This window comes from Nicotiana attenuata, unplaced genomic scaffold, assembly GCF_001879085.1.
Source record: "Nicotiana attenuata strain UT unplaced genomic scaffold, NIATTr2, whole genome shotgun sequence".
NCBI lineage: Eukaryota > Viridiplantae > Streptophyta > Magnoliopsida > Solanales > Solanaceae > Nicotiana > Nicotiana attenuata.
The window spans coordinates 31,908-40,307 of NW_017674821.1; the positions used below are offsets into that span (position 1 = coordinate 31,908).

At 33.3% G+C, this 8,400-nt stretch overlaps 1 non-coding gene across 1 annotated transcript; it reads left to right on the plus strand.

Annotated features, from left to right (window-relative positions):
• Window positions 1-644: 644 nt before the first annotated feature.
• Window positions 645-716, plus strand: TRNAD-GUC. The gene has a single exon. It is a non-coding gene; the product is annotated as a tRNA-Asp (tRNA).
• The last annotated feature ends 7,684 nt before the right edge of the window (window positions 717-8,400 follow it).

Sequence of the window (8,400 nt, forward strand, 5' to 3'; positions counted from 1 at the left end):
AGTCAAGCTCATTAGCTCAACCTCGAGGCCCAGCTTAGGCCAGCTCGATGCCCCGATTCACGGCTATTCGGTTTGCACAATATATTGTCTTCAAGCTCTTATCTCATTTTCTTGACTCACACTTAGCATCTATCATCTAACAACTAGCACGAAAATAAATCACGTATTTTTAGAACCACAAAATCAAATTTAATTGTAATTACCATTTTCAAGATAAACAGGCTCCGTCTAGTAATTCTATTTGTCTACTCAGTGAAATAAACTCCAAAATCAGGATGACCGAAGAGTGTCTTAGCTTTGGGCCAACAACAGGGTAAATATATGGACTCTTATTCACACAAACAGAAATGAGAAGTATTTAATGGCAAACAGTGGACTATTCTAAGGTACTTAATCCATCCATTCTTAATCAAAAATTTTAAATTAAAGCTATAGAAATAAATCTATTTTGATTGGGAACGTTTTACCACTTAGTGTGTATCCCCGACGAGAATCTAAATTAAACAATAATTAGATCAATAACTTTGAATATCGAATGGTTAAACAATAACAAAATCTTACGTACTTCAGCAGACAAAGGCAAAGAGGTGAACATCAAAAAATATCGTTAAAATAGCGGCTTACCCTGAGACGCTAGCAAGAAGGTCGTTGTAGTATAGTGGTGAGTATTCCCGCCTGTCACGCGGGTGACCCGGGTTCGATCCCCGGCAACGGCGTTTTTGTTTAATTTTAAAATTTTACCCGCAAAGCGTTACCAAAAATTTAAAAAAAAAAAAAAAAAAATAAGAAGAAGAAGGAAAAGTAAGAAATTTAAGCTCAAACCAAAGCTACAGCTCACGATCTACTAGGTGTTAGTGTTACTCAATTCCGCATGCAAAATAGAGGAACTATTAATTTAAGGATAACGTTATTCTATTTTTTTCCTGATTATAAATTATGGGATTGTTTATATCATAATTGTAGTATATTATTATCCTTCACTTTTTAAGGGATAACAATCTCTGTATTAGTTATTTCGTAACAAAATAATACATTTGTCTTTATCTAAACCTTTTCTTCTAAAGTTTTTAAAGAAGACAATGTTACAATTGAAAATAAATATGTATCCCAATTTAAAAGTTTTTATATTCATATAGTAATTTCAGCAATATTCACATATAGTTTTTATAATCTTGTCACTCTAATCACAAGATAATCGTTCCCTGACCAAACAAATCCTAAGTAGGTGTAATCAATCTCATTTGAAAGAATGACAAGTTTTCCAACAAACAACCAACAAATATATCAAGATCCTTTTAAGTTTTTAGTTATAGATTGATATCTTTTTAATAATTATTTTAAGCGAATTACCAAATTCCAAGTTCATGAATATCTTTTTAAAAATATATTTTTTAAATAAAAACTTTATTTCAAGTTTCAATTAAAAGGAGGATTCCCATTTCCACTTCCACTTTGAACCTAGTAACTTTGATCTATTGGGAATCATATAATGGAAAAAGCTTTTGCTTCATGTCCTTTTCACTCCCATAACAATTAGGACAACTAACAAGAGAATGCTTTAATAGGTTAATTATATTCGATACATATAAATATTTCGTTTTTCTTAAGTTTTTGGATTTGTTTACCGGATGTGTCCGAAGGAACAAGCTTTAGAAGATATTTAATATTACATTAAAGGTTTGGAAAGTATGAAAATCTATTTGGTAAAAATTGTAGTAGTCAATAACAAACAAATATAATATCTTATTTTTATGTTGCTAGTTGAATGATGAAAAAGATTATCATGGGTTGTAGTGGAAAGAATAAGATTCTTTCATCCTTAACTAGAGGTCTGCGATTCTGTTGGGTTTTTGGCTCAAAATAGTATGAATGGGAAATAAAGAGAAAAATAAAAAATTTAAATTTTTCTCCTTTACAAATGAACATTGTCCTATATTAGAGGAGGAAAACTCATTTGCTGGGTATATACATAAATGCACTTCTTCTAGCTTTAAAAATTTGAGAAAAAGTCAAGCCTCGCGACGCCGTCGCCCTTCGGCTTTGGATTCAATCAAATAATCTGATTGATTGATTAATTTTTTGGATTAAATTTATTTTTTAAATAATAAGATCATATTAGTAATATTTTGTAACAGTAATTTAATTTTTTTCCCCATTTTTTCCATTAAAATTCGAAAGTGGCGATTCGCACAAATTGTCGTTTCCTGAAATAACCTCTTTGGATTACAGCCTTAAAGGAAGAGTTGCAACTCTTATATTTGAACCCAACTTGTTGGCTATAAATACCAGGTCATTCGCTTATATTCTTTTTATGAAAATTGTGAAATCTCTTTTTTCCTTTCTGCATTATTTTCTTAAAACAATAAAGTAAGTGTGATTCATTGCTGCCATTTGTGTTTGTTGTACACTGAAGTTTGAAGTACCGCTACACCAGTGTGGTTTATTCGTTCTATCCTAGGAGGAAATAATCCTAAATCTCGGGTACTAGGAGGAATTTATTTCCTTAAGGAAATAATGTAAATTCAGTGGGCTCGGATATAATTTTGCATCTTCTTCATTTCTGTTTTTCTCTGTTTAAGTTTCGAGAATTTATTTTACGAATACAAAGCCACATGAGTAGGGAATGACTATATAATGAAAATATGCATAAAAAATCGTGTGATTCTCAAGCAAGGATTAATCTCAGCTAGTTAATTCCTTTTGAACTTTTTCGTAATGAACTTATGTCAGATATACTCGGTCAATTAGTAGATTTGATATATTCGAACCATTGAACTTTAGTGTGTAGACAGTTGTAAGTTACACAATCAATCCTTAATTGTCTTTGGTTCTCATTGTTGTGTTCATTTCAGCCATGAACACCGCCTGATTTCATAAGTGCGTAGAGAACTGGCCTTATAAAATTCTCCTTGAAGTGGCTAACACTTCACACTTACATAGGTGATTCATAAACGTATCATCCCGTAGATACACTATTTGATATACCTTGTATCAAACTTAAAAATCATTAAAAGCATTAATTCTTTATCCTTGTTACTGTACATTGTCACGAGAATGCAGTAAATTATTTTATTTGAAAATGTTGAGCCATTATTAATTACTTTGTTTGATCTCCTTGAACATAGATCGTTGGATCTCCTGTTTTCTAGGTAGAGTTACCGCCACAATGACTTTTCCTCGGCCATAGTCTCATTTTCCTCGATGATCTTTCAACTACCTCTCTAGTTATGCCTTTTGGAAGTGGATCCGACATATTATCTCTTGATGTCACGTAGTCAATTGTGATAATTCTCCTAGAGAGTAGTTGCTTAACTGTTTTATGTCTTCATCATAGATGACGAGATTTTTCGTTATACATAACGCTCTCAACTTTACTTAAATATCGCAATGTATGCATACTGGTACCAATGATTTGGGCCAAAATGGAATATCTTCCAAGAAATTTTGGAGCCATTCAGCTTCTTCACCGACTTTATCTAAGGCTATAAATCAGCCTCTACTGTAGAGCAGGCAATACAAATTTATTTGGACGATTTTCAAGATATCGCTCATCCACTAAAGTGAATATATATCCACTTATGAATTTAGAATCAGTTGAATCGGTCATCCACTTTGCATCATAATATCCCTCAATCATCGTATAATACTTACTGTACTGCAAAGAAAAGTCTTACGTATGTTATAAATATCTCAAAACTAGTTTCATTGATGTCCAATAAGATTGATATGGATTACTCGTGTATCGACTAAGTTTACATATAGTACAAACTATATATGATCGTGTACAAATTATGATATATATATTAAACATCCCAGTACATGAGCATAATCTAATTGAGATATGCTTTGACCATTGTTCTTTTCTAGTGCAAGATTCACGTCAATTAGAGTCTTTGCAACTTTGAAATCTAAGTACTTGAACTTATCAAATATTGTTTTAATGTAATGAGATTTCGAAAATACGAAACCTTGAGAATTCTTATTGATCTTAATACCCAAGATCAAATTGGTAACTCCCAGGCCTTTCATATCAAACTTGCTAGTTATCATACGCTTAGTCACACTTATGTTGGCAATGTCATTACTCATTATCAACATATCATTCACATATAAGAAAATAATGACTATGTGATTTGGAGTTTTTTTAATATACACATCTTTGTCACATTCATTAATCTTATAACAGTTTTGCATTCAATTATTTGGGTGCTTGTTTTAGTCCATAAAGAGACTTAACAAGTCCATATACCTCCTTTTCTTTGCCTAGAACCACAAATACTTCAGGTAGTTCCATATAAATTTCTTCCTCCAAATCTCCATTTAAGAAGGCTGTCTTAACATCCACTTGATAAATTTCACGACCATATTCTCAGCTAATGCTACTAATATCCGAATGGATGTAATTCTTGTAACTTACGAGTATGTGTCAAAATAGTCAAGGTCTTCTTGCTGTCTATAACCTTTGACAGTAAGTCTTACCTTATACTTATAAATAATGCCATCATCTTCTATTTTCATTTTAAAAAATCCATTTGGAGCCTAACAGTTTGTTCCCGGGAAAAAGATCAACCAACTCCTATGTTTGATTGTTCAATATGGATTCTATTTCACTATTGGCTGGCTTTTTCAAAAATGGTGATTCCGAAGAGACTCATTTTCCAATAAGAAAGTCACAAAATCTAGTCCAAAGGAAATAGATGTTCTTTGTCATTTACTACATCTTGGATCCTCCTCATTCGATATACTTTATTTTGTTCCTTCCCGAAGTTGTTTAGATCCTTCACCAATCGACTCACATTATTTTTTTATACGGATATATATTTTCAAAATATTCAGCATTATCTGATTCTACCACTATATTATTATGAATGTCAGAATTTTCTGATTTATGAACTAGAAATCAATATGCTTTACTATAGATTGTATATCCTATGAAAACACTATCAACAATTTTCGGTCCTATCTTTACCCTTTTAGGTTTAGGAACTTGAACTTTTTCTAAATACCCCCAGACTTTGAAGTAATTCAAGATTGAGCTTCCTTCCTTTCTATTTTTTTATATGAAATAGACTGTGTTTTGCTATGGAGAACTCAGTTAAGTATTCGGTTAGCCGTCAGAATGGCTTCCTCCCTCCTCACAAGTTATATGGTAAACCATAGCTTATCAATAGAGCATTCATCATCTTCTTTAATGATCGATTCTTTCTTTCGACAATCCTATTGGATTGAGGCATGTTAAAGGTCCTTGTTTGATGAATATACCATATCCGAAACATATTTCTTCATGAGGAGATTCGTATTTAGTACCCCTATTACTTCTTATCGTTTTGATTTTCTTGTTAAGTTGCATTTCAACTTTATTTTTGTATTTCCTAAATGCATTTATTGTTTTATTATCAATAAAAGTTAGGAAACACTTCTTTTCATTGCGAGATGGTATTGACTTCATGTCACATATATCTGTATGAATTAAGTCTAAAAGATTTTAATTCCTTTCAATGCAGTTATAAAGATATTTAACATACTTGAATTCCACACATATTTTGTAACACCCCGTAAATTTGAATCAGTTGTGGATGCATTCAATGAGTATTAATGTGATGGTTATCAATTAATTATGATAATAAGTGTACGAGGCATATCATAAGTGATTTGGGGTCCAAGGAGAGACCTAAGTCTAAGCCAAGTTAGAAAATTACATGATAGACTAAAATTCCAAATGAGTATGCACAAGACCACACTTTGGACGAGCATATCTACAGATATATAAGGTTTTAGATGATGCACCAGACTATCAAATGAAAGGCCTTTGAGTATAGTTTCTAACGCTTCAAACCGTTTGTCATTTGGACTTTCCTACAAGAAGTTATGACCAAATTACCAAAGGCTGGCGGAGGACTGTGCGGATGCGAAGCATCCGAGGCCGCGTCCAAAAAGAGGAGATGGCAGTGAAGTGCTGCCATAGCATCCAGGTCAGCATCCGAGCTCTTGAGACGAGTGAAGTGGGGATGCGAAGCATCCGAGGCAGCATCCGAAATTTGGGCTTATAAACACAATTTCGGGATTTATTTTCCCCATATCTTTTGGACGACTTTTAGGATTTTCCGCCACTGTCTCAAGACCTCCAACCCCTCCCATCTTCAAGGTAAGTAATCCCCATTATCTTGGTGTGAAATTCCATAATTTCTACACTAATATTGATGAAATCTACACATAAAACACTTAGATCTTCAAGAGATTTCTTCAAGAACTCAAAGGAGGGATTTGCAAGATTTCTTCCAAAAAGGTAATCCTACGCCCTTAGACTTACATGTATGAATTTATTAAGGGAATATGAGTATGAATAAGTATTGGAATTCTTGGTTTGGTGATTGGGAATCCATAAGTTCCCTATTTAATTACATAACTATTGTAGAGATTGAAAGATGATTAATTGATAGAATTTTGTTGGTTGGGTGTGGATGGATGGTCATATATGTAGTATTGGAAGTTATAAATTGGTTAATCATGATGGAGGGATAAATTTTTGATGAATGGTGGTAGTTGGATGAACTAATTATATGGTGATGAGATGTATAGATTTATGCCTACAAGGTGTTTGATAACATGCCTAAATGACTTAAGTTATGGAATTTGAATTGGTTCCATTGGATATTGCTATTGTAGATTGAAGGTTCTTAGTATTGTGGATCATTTTAGTAGCACTAAGGGGCGAAATTGAGGTATATGAGTCTAACTCTCTATGTTTGGGAATGTTAATAATTCTCCCTACATTATGTTCCTTTTCTCACGTTATCAATTGCCTCAGAAATATAGTTTAGCCTAATTCCTTGAATAGTTGTAGAACTTCTATTCTCTAGCTTCATAACTCGTTCATGACTTTCATTCTGAATATTGTGAGCTCAGTTCGTATTCAATATAGACTTGGGCTTGATGTCCCTGAGTCTCAGTATAGCTTACTCAGCATGTCATAAACAGTTAAAGTTTCAGTGTTCATAATCAGTTCAAGAATACATGTCTCAGTCCAGTCCTATTCAGTATTATGTAACTCAGTGTGATTCATATCATGTAACTCAGTATGATTAAGTATTTCAGCATCATGTATTTCAGTATGATTCTCAGTTCCTGAATGTTGAACACCTGACTTTGGGCCTGAGGCCACAGTTTATGCTTTATGTGCACAACTGCGGCCTCGGGCCCAAGTATACGTATACATAACTGCGACCTCAGGTCCAAAATGCATATATATATATATTGCATTTGGCTATAGTTTAATATTTAGATAAACAGGTTGTTCATCATTCAGGAGAAGGAGTACTCATATCCTTACTTCCTTTGTTCAGTTCAATTATTAGTTATCATTTCAGTTACCCTCCGTTTCAATTTATGTGTACCTGTTTTTGACTAGGCATGGAGTTTAAGAAAAAAATGAAGACTTTTGGAATTTGTGATCCTAAACAAGTCAAAAAGGGACCCAGACTATTTGTGTGGTTATAAAAGCTTCTCATTAAGGGTAGAATTATAAATTTAAGCTAAATTGTTTCCAAATTTAGAAAGGGTTCATTCTTTTTGGAACGGACCAAAAAAGAAATAGGTTCACATAAATTGGAACAGAGGGAGTACCAGGTATCAGTTCAGTTATCAGTTATCAGTTATCAGTTCGGTTATCAATTCTCAATTATCAGCTTAATTTCAGTTTCAGCATTTACAATACTTTCTTTTAGTTGCTTTACATACCAGTGCAATTCAAATGTACTGATGTACCTTTTGCCCGGGGCCTGCATCTCACGATGCAGGTAATGATTTACAGGTTGATGATTCAGAGCGCTAGGATTCTCGTACCAGCTATTTGGTGATCCCCAGTTCTTTCGGGGCATTATCATTACTACAGTCTTCAGTATTTACAGACAGTCACTGTTTTCAGTACTTAAATAGAGGCTTCATAGACTAGAGTAATAGCTAGACAAAGTCGCAGGCTTTTCATATTAAACTATGTTGGCAACAAATATATTTCAGAATTGTATTAGTATTTCCGCACTTTGACTTTTATCATTCAGACTTTCAGTATATCAGTATGTGTTAGTTTATCTTCCGCATTCAGTATGTTATGATATCACATGTTGATTCAGCCAGCTAGTTGGCTCGCTCGGTCGCGTGTAGTCAGGCACCAAGTGTCGTGTTACGTCCAAGACCAGGTTCGGGGCGTGACATATTTGATATTTTAATTTGTCACATTCAAACTTGACAATACTTCCAAATTAATCATTTTGCACAAGGTTTTATAGCTGACATGATCCAAATGCATATGCTATAAATTATTTAACTCAAGTAAGTAAGAAGAAGCTGAAATTTTATTATTTTCAACGACCATTATATTTAATTTGAAAAGGCCTCAGTAAG